Source organism: Physeter macrocephalus, chromosome 19 (assembly GCF_002837175.3).
Source record: "Physeter macrocephalus isolate SW-GA chromosome 19, ASM283717v5, whole genome shotgun sequence".
Lineage (NCBI taxonomy): Eukaryota > Metazoa > Chordata > Mammalia > Artiodactyla > Physeteridae > Physeter > Physeter macrocephalus.
The window spans coordinates 3070727-3083458 of record NC_041232.1 but is presented as its reverse complement, the minus strand read 5'-3'; the positions used below and the strand labels follow the sequence as shown (position 1 = coordinate 3083458).

The 12732-nt window shown below is 63.4% G+C and overlaps 2 protein-coding genes across 3 annotated transcripts in view; one reads left to right on the top strand and one right to left on the bottom strand.

The window, feature by feature from the left end:
* RSPH14 (radial spoke head 14 homolog) overlaps positions 1–12732 on the bottom strand; it is a 61604-nt gene that overhangs the window by 28621 nt on the left and 20251 nt on the right. The window lies entirely within an intron of this gene.
* GNAZ (G protein subunit alpha z) overlaps positions 1–12732 on the top strand; it is a 42396-nt gene that overhangs the window by 19921 nt on the left and 9743 nt on the right. The window lies entirely within an intron of this gene.

Here is a 12732-nt window from a genome sequence, read left to right as displayed (position 1 = left end):
GTGGCTGCTGTCCAAGGGGAGCCAGGGCGGCTCCAGCAAGGACCTCAGGGTAGCGCCTGCCATCGGGACGTCTGCCTGGAGGGCAGCTCTCGGTGGCCACCCCAGCTGGGGGGCCCCTAACTCCACTCTAACCCCACCCTGGGTTCCACCGGGCAGGGATACTCTCTGTGCCATGCCACCCTCACTGGCTGCAGACAGCACTGCCCTCATGGTGCTCCCGGGCCCAGGTGGCCTCACCTAGGTGCTGCGAGCAGACCGCACATCCCATGCCTGACGCTCTCGGGGTGCAGAGGGCCAGCTCTCTGCTGAGCAGGGCCTGCTCCTCGGCTCCTAGAGCATGTTGGCCACCTGGGGGTGGGGAGGAGGGGAAGCTGGCACCGCGAGGGGCTTCGCTGCAGGTGAGGTCAAGTGTGGCCCGGTGCACAGGGAGTGACCCTGGAGGCAGGAGAGAGGCTGGCTGCCCTATAGGACACGGCGCAGGCTGGGCATCCAGTTGTTGGTCCATGTGGCAGTTCAGTAAATGCAGCAGCTCCTACCAGCTGGGCACCGTGCTCCATCCCAGGAACCTCAGCGCCACAACCCCGTCCGGGTCCTGAGAGTCTGTCAGCCACAGGGTTAAGAACCTTTTCTGAGGTTTAATCCCCAGGGGTCGGGTAGGGGTGGTAATTCTTTCAGGCCCTCTTCCCAGGCTGAGAACCACCTTGTGGGCTGGGAGCTCAGAGTCACGTGGCAGGGAGACCCCAGAGGTGGGTGCAGTGCAAGAGGTGCTGAGGGGCAACCTGGACCCAGTGCTGAGCCAGTGGAGGCTTGCAGGGAGCTGCTGGCAGGTGGGAGCCAGACCCCTGGCAAGAAGAGGGTGGGCAGTGCACTGCAGGCCCAACCGAGGCAGGAGGCCCAGGCACGGGCACTGCAGTCTTCCAGGGCACCCAGGAGCAGTGGTGGTGGAGGGCGCTCAGCCGGATAGGGATGGGTGTGGCTGGGGCCACCCCACAGCAGAGGGTCTGTGCCAGGCAGGATCACCGAGCAAGGACCTGGCATCTGCCCTTAAGAGGTCTTTGATCCTGAGGGTGGGGGCATGGGGGCAAACGGAGTCTGCAAAGGAGCTGTAAGTGGTGTTGGGCTGGGTGCCAGGGGCTCGGGGAGGTGGCAAGCTGGCAGGGACCCAGGGGAAGGGGTAATGATGTTCGTGAGGGGGATCCTTCATGCTGGGAAATGAGGGGACCAGGGGACGGGGCGATGCAAGGAAGGGACACCCGGTCTTTTTAGGCAGGTGATGGCTTTATTCGTTGGGTTCAGCAGGGAGTCCTAATTTGGGGCTGCAGCCCCAGGAACTCTGCGGTCGGCTGCAGGTAGTGGCCACTGTGCTGGGCACCTGACTGGCTTTCCGAATAGAGGAGGGTATGCAGCACTCTTCGGGTTTGCACGGAGGCCCAGCCTGGTGGAGAAGGGGGAGCAGCTGTAGGAGGCCATGGAGACAGGAGGCAGAGCCGTATCCCAGCGGCAGGGGCCTGGACAGTCTGCAACTCCCTGTGAGCCAGCCCGTCTTGCTCCCAACACTGTCCCCCAGAGTCTCGTCCCTCTTCCGCGCACCCCCACTTGAGGGCCACGTGTGGTCTGGGCAGCGGAGGAGGGAGGTCACGCTCCTCGGTGAGGCATCACCGTGGGCAGAGGGCTTGGGGCTGACCAGGCCCTGAGGCGAAGCGGGGTGCCTGGGGAGGTCTACAGCCACCTGGGCTCCAGCCGTCTCGCCTGCCTGTTTTCGGCTGTGTCCTGAGGCTGGTGGTGGCCTGTGTTCAGAGGCCTCCGGGGGCCACATCTGTCATCTCCAGGACGGGCATGGTGAATTCCCTCAGTGCTGGGCGGGCTCCCAGACTGTCCGCTGGCACGTCCTGCCCGCCGTGTCTGCGCCCACAGGTGTGCCAGGTCATGGGGGCAGGAAGCCTAGTCCCCGCGTGTGTCCCGTGTTTCATGGAGGCATCTGGCTGCCCTTCCTGCTCTGAGCTTGTTGACGGGTTGGTGGCCCAAGTGGCCCAAGTGTCCTCAAAGATGGGCCCCAGGCCAGGGCTTCTGCCTGAGGCCATCCCAGCTCCGCCCACCATCCCCGCGGCCCACAGGCCCTCTCCTCTCTGCTCTGGCCTAGTGGGCTCGGCTCACTCCCACGTGCTCCAAGCTCTCCAGCCTTTAGCACGTGGCCACCCTGTCCCCTGCCCCTCGTCCCTTGCCCGCTTGCCCTGTCCTCCAGGTCTCATGTCAGGCGTCACCCCCGCCCAGTGCCCGCACACCCCTCCATCACTGTCGCTCATTAGGGTGGCCCCGTCGTGTGTGAGCAAGTAGCCGCCTGGCTGGGTCATGTGGACAACTGGGTGGACAGGTGGCCCTTGCGGGGGTTTCTCTGTGAGGCCCACACGTCCTCCTCCTGAAGGCAGCCAGGCTCTGGGGCCATCACAGCATTTCCTGAGAGGAGAGGCCAGTGGCCAGGCCCGCGCCCCCTGCCTGCCCACCGCCTGGACTCGGCAGGCCTGGGGAGGTGGTTGTTCACCAGAAAAGGAGATTCTTAATGAGAAACTCAAGCAAGGCTGGAAATCCACTGGATTCCAAGTAGTTCTGACCTTTCATGCTCTACTAGCAGTGTCTCGATGAAGAACAAACTCTGCTGAGCAGAGACAATACCAGCTATGAGTCCTACCACCGCTGGCCCGCAAGGTGGTCTAGCTGCCACCTGGGGAGAGCCCAACCCACCTCTCTGTGCTTGGGGGAGGCGAGCGCTGCGGAGGGGCTGGGACTGGGCTGCCACCCCGTCTTCTCCTTTCCAAGGGCGCTGGCAGAGGCCAGGCGGCCAGGAGAAACCAGAGGCTCCCGGGGCCTGGTGCCAGGCTCCGGACACGGCTCCTCAGAGCTCCTCCCCGCTCAGCGCCTGCGGCTTCCTCCCCCCCCCACCCCCCACCTTGCACCTGGTAGAGGAGTCCCTGCCCCACCCCCACTTGCCCGCTGGCTTCTGCGTCAGCGCGTTGCCAAGGGTGATGTCAGGACCGCTGGGCGCAGAGGGCATGGAGGGCTGCGGCACGTGCAGGGCAGCCCCTGGGCAGGGGGCAGATTCCAGGCGTCTGTGGACCATGGCAACCAGCAGATCCCAGAAGCTGTGCTCAGCCTTGGTGACGATTCCGGGCCCTTGTCCCAGGAGGATTTAATGGGTTCTTGGCCTGCTTGGGGCCCGTCCCCCCATGCAGTCCTGCAGACACCAGGGGGCCTTCACTGTCCCCATGCGGGGCTGTCCAGGCAGCACAGGAGGCCAGAGCACAGCCCAGTCACACATCACCTGGTGGGTCCTGTGGGACGGCAGCCATGCCCGGGGTCCCTATCACAGGTGGGAGGACAGGTCACAGTCCGAGCTCACGCAGCCATGGGCCCTCGCCGAGCCACACCTGCTGCCTGGTGCCAAGGCAGGCCGCCCTGCCCCACCCACCCTTTGGGGAGCCACTTCCTTCTCCACCTGGCTCGTGGCCTCTTCCCAGGGTAAAGAAAGAGGAACTCAGCCATGGCCCGCCTGGGCGCCCACCCCACACGGCAGCCCCTGAGGCCCCCCGCTTTAGTACCTGGCAGGCGGGACCCCAGCACCCTGCTGTCAGCCTGCCACCCAGCCTCAGCCCAGCGCACCTGCTGATGGACCCATGGCCTCTGCATGGTGGGGGGTCCTTCAGAAGGGGAGGACGAAGTGGCTGTTAGGTGTCAGTGTTCTCACAGGAACACCCTCAGCGGCTTGCTCGCTGCCCCTTCCTGGTGAAGCTGTCAGCAGGCCTGCCGTGCGCCTGCTGTATACCTGCCGTGTGCCTGCTATATACCTGCTGTGCACCTGCTGGGTGTGCAGCTGCAGGCCTTAACGTGTGTGCAGTGTGCCCAAGGAGGGGGGCTGCTCCAGGTTGTCCTACAAATAGTGTGCTTTGTCATTCAGCCCAAAAAGGGAGCATGTTTCAGTGACACGATGAACGGCACTGTGTCACAAAATGGTGCTGCTTGGGTCTGTGGCAAAAGTGACCGTCCGTCACCTGCTGGTGACAGAGGGGGTTGCATTTGTGCAAAGGACGTGGTTACAAGTGGGAGATGCGAGAGGTGGTAGATACCCGGCTTAGATTAGGAAGGGACCTGACGTACCCTTTAGTGCCCTTAACCAGCCAGCTTTGCAGATGAGGACACTGAGGCCCAGAAATCACTCATCATGGGTCCCAGGGTGGGGGCAGTGAGCAGGGTTCGGGGGACTTGAGTGGCCATCAGGGTTGGCACTGGCCCAGCAGCCCCCACCCCGTCAGTGGTAGAACCACAGGGAGCTCCAGCAGAGCACGTACCCACTCTGCCTCCTGCTCCCGACCCGGTGGAGGACATAGTTCCAGGAACCGTGCCGTGGGGACTTGGGACAGAGCCAGAGAAGCTTGCCGTTGACCCGCCAGAGGCCACCAGCCTCCCCCACCAGGCACTGGTCTCCCCAGCAGCTCCTTCTGGTCTCGTGATGTGCCAGGGCCACATGCACCTTTGACCTCTGCAAACCACGCTGCCCCTGGGACAGCAGAGGCCTCCTGGACCAGAGCCAGGAGGCAAAGGCAGCTAGAGGGCCAGGCCCCCGGCAGGGCCACCATGGTGCCTCTCACACCGGGTGCAGCAGGCACAGGGCTCAGCCGGCCCCGAGCGCTCCCCCCACTGGCGTCCCCCTCCACACTCGGCCCAGCCCTTTTTCTCTGTGGCCTGTTACCCCTCCCAAGCATTGGAGACGTGTGGTGGCTCGAGGGGGCCAGGTGTGCACTCACAGCTGGATCGTTGGTGGCCCGGAGCCGCTGCCAGCGCTTGTGAACAGTGCCCACCTCTGTGCGGGCTCCTCGGGCCCTGGCACTAGCCGGGTTCCTCGCTCCAGTGCCTGGCCCTTGTCTCAGCCCTAAGGGGGCTGAGGCCATGTGGTCCTCCCCTCTGTGAGCCCTGGGCCTCGCATGGGGGAGGGGGAGGGCGGGTAGAGAGGCAGCAGCCGCAGCCGGCCCTCCCCTGCTCCCAGGGCAGCACGAGGCCCCTCTCTACGGCGACTTCCTCCGTTCTCCCTGCCCTGTCACACTGGGCATTCCCGAGGGCTCCTGCTTCCTGCTCCCTTTGTGCTCAGCCCGCGCCCGGAATAGGTCCTCCATTAGAGGTCAGCCAGACAGTAGGACGGAAGGACAGGCAGGCCACCTGCCGCTCAGTGTGGCCTCTCTCCAGCCCCGCTCCTCACCCTGGGATCCTTGTGTGCCCGCCCCTCCATGGTGGCCACCTCCTGCCGCGTCACTAGGGCGCCCCCCCCACCCCAGGCACAGGCTGTCACTGGACACAGTGGAGCATGTGGGACGTGCCCCCCCCACCCCCTCCACGCTCCACCTCTCCCACACGACAGCCTTTGCCACGTGCCCTGGTGGAATCTGCATGGGGGTGTCCACGTGTCCCTCGGATCTGAGGCTGCGGTCCTTCCCCCATAGGCGGGTTGGGGTCAGCCTCTTGCCAGGTCACGGACCAGCCCTGGGAGGGAGCAGGCGGGCGCCATTGGCGCTGTTTGGGCAGCGCTGGCCCCCACCTGTGCTGCACACCCATCCACTGGAGGGCAGTGGCTGGCCAACACCAGCTCACAAGTGCCAATTTTTCCGTTTTTAAGAAGTTTGTGAGCTGTTTGACATCATGTTGGTAGCTTAAAATCATCCAGGTGACAGTAATGACACCATGGAAATTGGCAGCCTCTACAGCTGGCCCCCACCCTAGCCAGAGGTTAAACATTCACCAGCCTCCTGCAGCCGGTGACCCCCGAACCCTGGCTGGAAGGGCCTGCCCGTCAGGCTCATTCATCGGTGAATTACAGTGTTCACTGTCTGCATCCTTTTAAAGAGCTGTCAGCCTCCTTTGTGACCCCTCAGCACCTCCCTGCTCTGGCACTGTGACCACACCTGTCTTTTCTGTTCACGTTCGTCCCGCTTGCGAATGGTCATTTGCCAGATGGCTCCATGCTCTCCCCGGGAAGATTCACAAGAATCGAGCCTCTGCATAGGGGAGCAGCCTGGAGCCAGGTGGTTCTGCCATGTCTCTGTCAGCATGTTGGACTCACGTGCGAATCTGCTCCAGCCGGGCCTCCCGGGGTCTCCGCCTGAGGACAGGCCCCATGGGGCTTGTTCAGGAAGCAGTGAGGGACAGAGGCAACTGTGGCCCTTCCTCCCCTGAGGTCACATGGGGACCACATTGAGCAAACCCTGGAGGCCGGAGTGGCTCCCCCAGTGCCCACATCCGCTGGCCCCATGCGAGCTGTGGCCAGCCCCGAGGCACCCCAGTGCAGCAGCTCTCTGGGTCCAGAGAACCCCAGGGGGCGTCCTGCCCCAGAGACTGCCTTGCAGGGGAGAAGGGAGCAGACATCAGGAGCAGGGCCTGGACGGATTGGGATGAAGGTGGGGGTGGTAATCTGGGCTCGACCTTGCACATCCAGCCTGGGTCGTGGGGCCTGTGGGGGCGGCCCACAGAGGCAGGACCGAGGGGTTTGGGGGGGCCACGGAGAGCTGGGCAAGGTCCCGGGTGCCAGTTCCCACCCCCAGCACCGCCTGGTGTAGTCGTTGCTGCCAGGGCTCGTCGGGGCCTCTTGCAGCTCCCGCGTCCCGCTCAGCGCCCAGGCCAGCGTGTTAATTAATTTCCTGAGCACATTAGCCCCACTCGTTACGCACATGTCAGAACCCAGAGGGGTTTTAAGACGCAGATTATTATTGTTTTAAGGGATTTCTATAATCTGAGAACTGAAAAACAACTTCTTCACTTAGCAAGAACAGGCTCCAGGGAGCTGGCTGAGACCACTGGGGGACCCTCGGTAACCAGCACAGACAGCTGGCCCTGAACAACACTGAGAAAGGCTTCTGTGCTAACAGAACTCGGGGACCGCCCCCACCCCCAGGCCCCTCTGTCTCCGACAGTCTAGTGTTTTGGTAGATCTGAATACAGTCAGCTAGGGCAAGGGGGCATGGTCGACCATCTGAGGGCGGCCCCCCGGATGGAGCAGAAGGTGGCCCTGTTCCCTGCACGTGGCTCCCCACTGGACACATGTCCTCAGATCCAGAGACTGAACTCAGGCTGGCCCGGGAACCTGGGCCACAGCTCACCCTGACCCTGTCTTCATCACCCCTAGTTGGTGTCTCCTCAGCTCATGTATTTGCTCTAATTTCATGAATAAAACCACAGTCACCCATAGGCCCTGGGCCTCATGTCCTGAGGTTTCCGCTGAGGCCAGCCCCAGGCCACAGCCCCACACACCTTTTCGGGCCTTCGGTGACCCTGGGAAGGCTGACAGCATCCTGGCTGAGGAGGCCCAGAGCCTCCAAGCTGCATGGCCCAGCTCCACGTTCCCCAGAAGCCATAGCCTTTGGTCCTGTGTCTCAGGCTCCAGGAAACCAGCTCTGTAGCCAACTACCAGCCGCTGGGGAAAGAACAGTCTGGAACAGCTTACTGGGGCAACCTGTAGTTCTTGGGCGGCTTCCTACCCGGGCCCTTTGTTGACTGCCTGCCGGCTCCAGGGATGCCCCCTCGGCTCCTCTTTCAGCCTCATCTGCCCAAAGACAGGACCTCAGGGGGCAAAAGGGGGCCAGCCACATGCAGCCCCAGTCCTGTGCGGCCTCAGCTGGACAAGCTGGTCCAGTCGTGGCTCCCTTGTCTGCAAAGCCAGACGACAGATCCACGGCTCAAGGACAGGATGCAGTTTTGACGTCTGTCAGGTGCCTGTGTTTGGTGCCCGCAGAGCGTGGGACTCTGGGGCTGGCGCTCTGATGGAGGGGGATGCCCAGCAGTGGAGCTTAGACCCTGGTCAGCCCCGTGGCCTCCCCTGTGGCCTGAGCCACCCTGCCTGGTTTGGTGGCTGGGAAGGCTGTGGGAATCACAGAGGCTTGCAGGGAACACAGTGCCCTCCTGCCATTTCTTTTTCTTCTCACAAGGGATAACCACCCAGCCCCCCACTCCCCATTCCTGCTCAGGCTTCCCAGGGCCAGGCTGCCAGTGCCTCTCAGGACCAAGGGGTTTTGGGGGGCCATGGAGAGCTGGGCCACCTGGGCGAGGTCCCGGTGCCAAGTCCCACCCCCAGCACAGCCTGGGGCATCAGGATGTGGCATCACCAAGGCCAGAGACCACACTGAATCAGGACAGAGGAGACGCTGGGCAGAACTGTCACCACACTTTCTGATGCCCAGACCTAGCAGGCTGGCCTTCTGTAGCGCAGCTGACCAGGGGACCTGGCGTTGGGCACCACCAGCCCTGACATAGCACATGTTCCTCCTAGGGCATCCCAGCCCCTGCTGCAGTGGTGTGGGGCCCAGGAAGGGCAGGAGGTCTCTTCTGGACAGCAAGGAGCCCATGGGGGTGGGAGACCTACTGTCCCCAATGGTTGTGGAGGACATGGATGGAGACACTGCATGTGACTCCAGCCTGGGTTCAGTGAGACCACAGCCATGACCTGCTGACCAGCCAGCCTCTGGCACGCCCTTCCCCCGAACCTTGTTCCTGCTCCTGCCCAGTGCTCTGTCCCCAGGCATAGCTGCTGTGACCCCGTGGCCCAGTATCTCCTGCCATACTGCCAGTCTGGGGGGATGGGCTGGCCCAGCCCTGGGGGTGATACGGGTGGTCACAGCTGGAGGGGGGTGAGGTTTCGAGGACCCACTCAAGAGGCAGTGACACGAAGACAAGGGCTTGGGAACCAGAAACAGGGCCCCACCCAGCTTCTTCATCCCCCTGCCTCACCTGAAAAGGGGGCTGAGAGGCTTCGACCGCGCTGGCCACGGCGAGCACCGGGAGAACGCTGTCAGCCACCGAGCACCTAGCAGGGTGTGGGGTATGTCAGCCACAGTGACAGCATCCGGGGCGGGATAAAGCTCCAGCTGCCCCCACAGGCAGGAGCAGCGTTCCCAGGCTCGAGGGCCCTGCTGTGGTCCCAGGGTCCTGCGGAATTCCCTAAACTGCGTCCCGATTGTATGGTTGCACCAGCACATGTAGGCATCCTTCTTGGGAGAGGCTCTGTCACTTTGATCAGTTTCTCAATGGAGCTGAGACCCCAGAAGACTGCCCTTGCCCAGCCCCGACCCCCTGCTGATGGAGAAGCCAGGGTTAGGGCAGTAATGGCCCAAATATTACTTCCTAAGAATGAGCATTTCTGAAATCCATCTTGTTTGGCCACAAGCAGAGGTTCCCCACTGAGATGTCTACCTGCCCCCCCGCCCTGTCCCCAGCTTCTCATGCCCCTGCGGGAACTGGCCACCTGCTGCCCATGGCTCTCCAGCCTTTCCTCCAGGAGGGGTGGCCCACGGCTGTGCCCAGGGGTGCAGAAGCTCCACCTTGCTGAACAGTGTTAGGCAAGGGTGTTGGGGCCCAGGGGGTCCTCAGTCTGGTCGCAGGAGGGGCTGTTTGCACTGCCGTTCCCTCCTGTGGTGGCAGTGATGGTCTGCAAACCGGGCCAGGCCTGCATGCACCTGCATCATGCTGTTTGCTAATTTCCTGTCAGTGACTGACAGCAGGGGGGCTTGGATCAAGCCAGCAAGATTTAAGACAAAAACAAATAGAAAGCAGTTCTCATTTCAGCTGAAGCTGAAAAGGACTGGAAGGACTGGGGCTTTGGAAGAGGCATCCTCCCTGGGGGCGGTAGTGGTGGGGGTGGGGGCGGCAGATGAGGTGAGAGCAGGCGGGACCTAGAGCCCGGACCTCATCCTAGGCTGCCACCCTTCCTCCCTGGGCCTGGGCATGACATGGGGAGCTGGGAGCAGGACACAGGAGCTCTAGGCCTTACAGAGCAAGTGCTCCAAGTGTGGCCTTAGGAGTCTGGGAGTCAATTCTAACTCAGTCCCGCCCCCCCATCCAAAGTTATGAGATGCCCAGTGCCCTCGTCACACCTGCCCGGGGCTCTACTGGACACTTGTGGGATCAGGAATGGTCCTTTCTGGCTCTGAGATCCTGTCAGTCATTGATTCTGAGGCTCAGTGAGAACAGAGAGCAGAAGAATGATGTGTGTTTGGGGTGCGGGGGGCTGGCTGGCCACACAGACTCCCAGGGGACAGCTCGGTCAGGTGGGCAAAGCCACCAGCCAGGGCAAGAGCGTGTTTTGGTGCTGGGCTGGGGCAGTGACCTGCCTGTGTGGCGCCAGGGTCATCATGTGGCCACCTGTGGTCCACCTGGGCTGTCTGGCTCCTGAGGACTCACAGCACGCCGAGGCCAGCATGGCTGTGGCAGTGGAAGCGGGGGCGCTCGGTGGAGCACACTCGTCCCGAGGCAGCCCGGTCCCAGCCCCGTGCCGGGGACCGTGGGGAAACGGTGGGGCCAAGGTCGCGGTCCTTCCTCTCCAGGGGCAGATGTCAGGGTGGGAGGATGAGGGCAGGGGAAAGAGGCTGGGCCTCAGGTGCTGTCATGGACCCTGCACACAAACCTCTAAGCCCCCCAGACGGGCTGCCACACTTGCTACTACTCTGGGTCACCCTAGCCCCCTCTGAGCCGTATACTTTGGGAGACTGGGGACCAGCAAACAGGCTGCCTGGAGAAGGTGGGTGCTGAGCATGGGGCGGGGACGGGTGGCGTCAGGCGAGGTGGCCCGAGGCTGAGCTTCCGCTGTTTCTGGCAGGTTCAGGATGGGTTTCAGGCCATTAGGGCCCGAGCACAGCTTCCCCGCAGCCTGTTATCTTGTTTAAACAGCCCTACTGTTTGAAGTGGCAGGCCTGGCCGGCGCTGTTAGGACGAGCGTCACAGTTGTCACTCGATGGGGGGCAGGGGACAGACGAACGGTGCCTCTGACTTCTAGACCCGTCGGAACACACTCCCACCCCAGTGAAGCCCCATCTGTCGCTGGCCCTAGGCCTGCAGGGCTGAGCCTCCTCCTGCCCCCAGCTGGGCTGCAGCAAGCCGCCCCCTGGGAGGGGAGAGGCGGTGGCCCTTTGCTGAGCCCCCTTCTCGTCCCTGGGGAGGGGGGCCAAGGGCCGTGAGCACCAGGACTGTGGGGCGTGAGGTGCGCCGCCCCGAGTGCTAATCCCTCTGTGCTGCTGGCTAATCCGCACTCTGGTCACGACTCCCGCGGCCTCGGGCTGCCCGTCCTGCAGGTGGCGGCGGAGGCCAGGGGTCAGGGGAGCAGGAGCCAGGGCACCGACAGGGACACACAGTGGAGTCAGTCCTGGGGCCGCCGCACAAACCCCGGGGTTTGGGGGAGGAAGATGAACCCCGAGCCTTCGTCCCCGGCAGGTCAGGGGGTTCCTGATGGTTTTAAAACCAGAAGGGCACCTGCCTATAAACGCTTTTTCCCCTCGTTTTGCTTCACGACGGCGCTGAGGCGAGAAGGGACACAGGCCACTGCCAGCGAAGGGCCAGGACGGCATGGATCCTGCTGCAGGGAGCAGGGGAGGCCCAGCCCTGCCAAGTGTCAGTGTCCTGGTGTGGGGGAGGGGAGGTTGGGGGCGTGGGCAGGCCCCTCCCCAGTGGCCAGGTCCGACCACCTGGACAGGCAGGACACGTGGCGCCCGGTGTCCTCTCACTGTAGCCCCTGCACACGGCCGCCTTGCCTAATATCTACATCCCGCACCATCCAGCCCTGCCTGCCATGGCCCTGCGGCCAGCAGACCACTCACCCTGCCGGGCACTGGAGAGACCAGCCCCCGCAGACGGGGTGGTGGTGTTCAAAGCCACAGCAAATCAACAGAAGGATTCCAGCTGGTGACCGGCTACTTCGGGGAGGCTCAGGGATGGCCTTGAGAGCCCACCCCTCTGCCGAGACCCAGGGGAGGACAGCCTGCCTGGTGAAGGCCCCATGCGGGGATGAGTTGGGGCCAGGCAGAAGGTGCTGGGTCACCCCGCTGGGATGGGAGCTGCTGGAGGGCTATGCACAGGGCAGCGAAGTGACCCCAGGTTGCAGAGACACGGAGCAGAGGCAGGGAGAGGTGGGAAGGAGATTCCAGGTGTGGCTGGAGGTGCCGTCAACTGGACAGATGCAGGTAGAGCCCATGGCCCGACTCTGGGACCCCAGCCTCTGTGGGGGGGTCATGCCCACTCCTGGGTACTGCCTCCCCTGGCAGAGGCAGCCAGACAGTGCCCTCCCTCCATGCCACCTGCCCCAGCTTGCTGGCTTGGCACTGGGTGGTCAGTGCACGTGTGTCCGCCCCTAGGGCCTCAGTTCTCTTAAGCCAGGACTGCCCCTTGCTTCTCTCTGTGTTTCCGAGAGTGACTGCTTGACGTCCAGGGAACGGTGCCGGGAGAGGCCGGGCTTGGATCTCAGACGCCCGTGCTCCGTGGTAGGGATGCTGGGCCTCCAGCTTCCTGTCACTGCCTGTCGACCACGTTTCTACTGTGACTCACTTCACGACAGCCCAGAATAACTGCCATCTCCTGGTTGGCAGGACCTGAGACTCTTGGGTGAGGTCAAGTCCAAGGCCAACCGAGGCAGCCATGAGGGCTTGGGGTGGGGCTGCCTCAGGGCTCCTCACTCAGGCTCCCACCCCTTTCAGCCTGTCCCACTCACATCACCCAGGGAGCCCGAAAGCTGAAGTGAGCCAGGGAGAAAGGGGGTCAGACAGAGGATGGGAGGGGGGGGCTGGTTTGAGTGGGCGTCTGGTGCCAAGGGTCAGAGCAGGGGATCAGGGCCTGCACTGGGAGGCCTCTGAGGTCCCAGGGACACAAGAGGGTGGGGTAGGAACACGCTGAGGCACTGGAAGGGGGAAGGGGTGCCGAGGAGCGCCATGGCTGTGC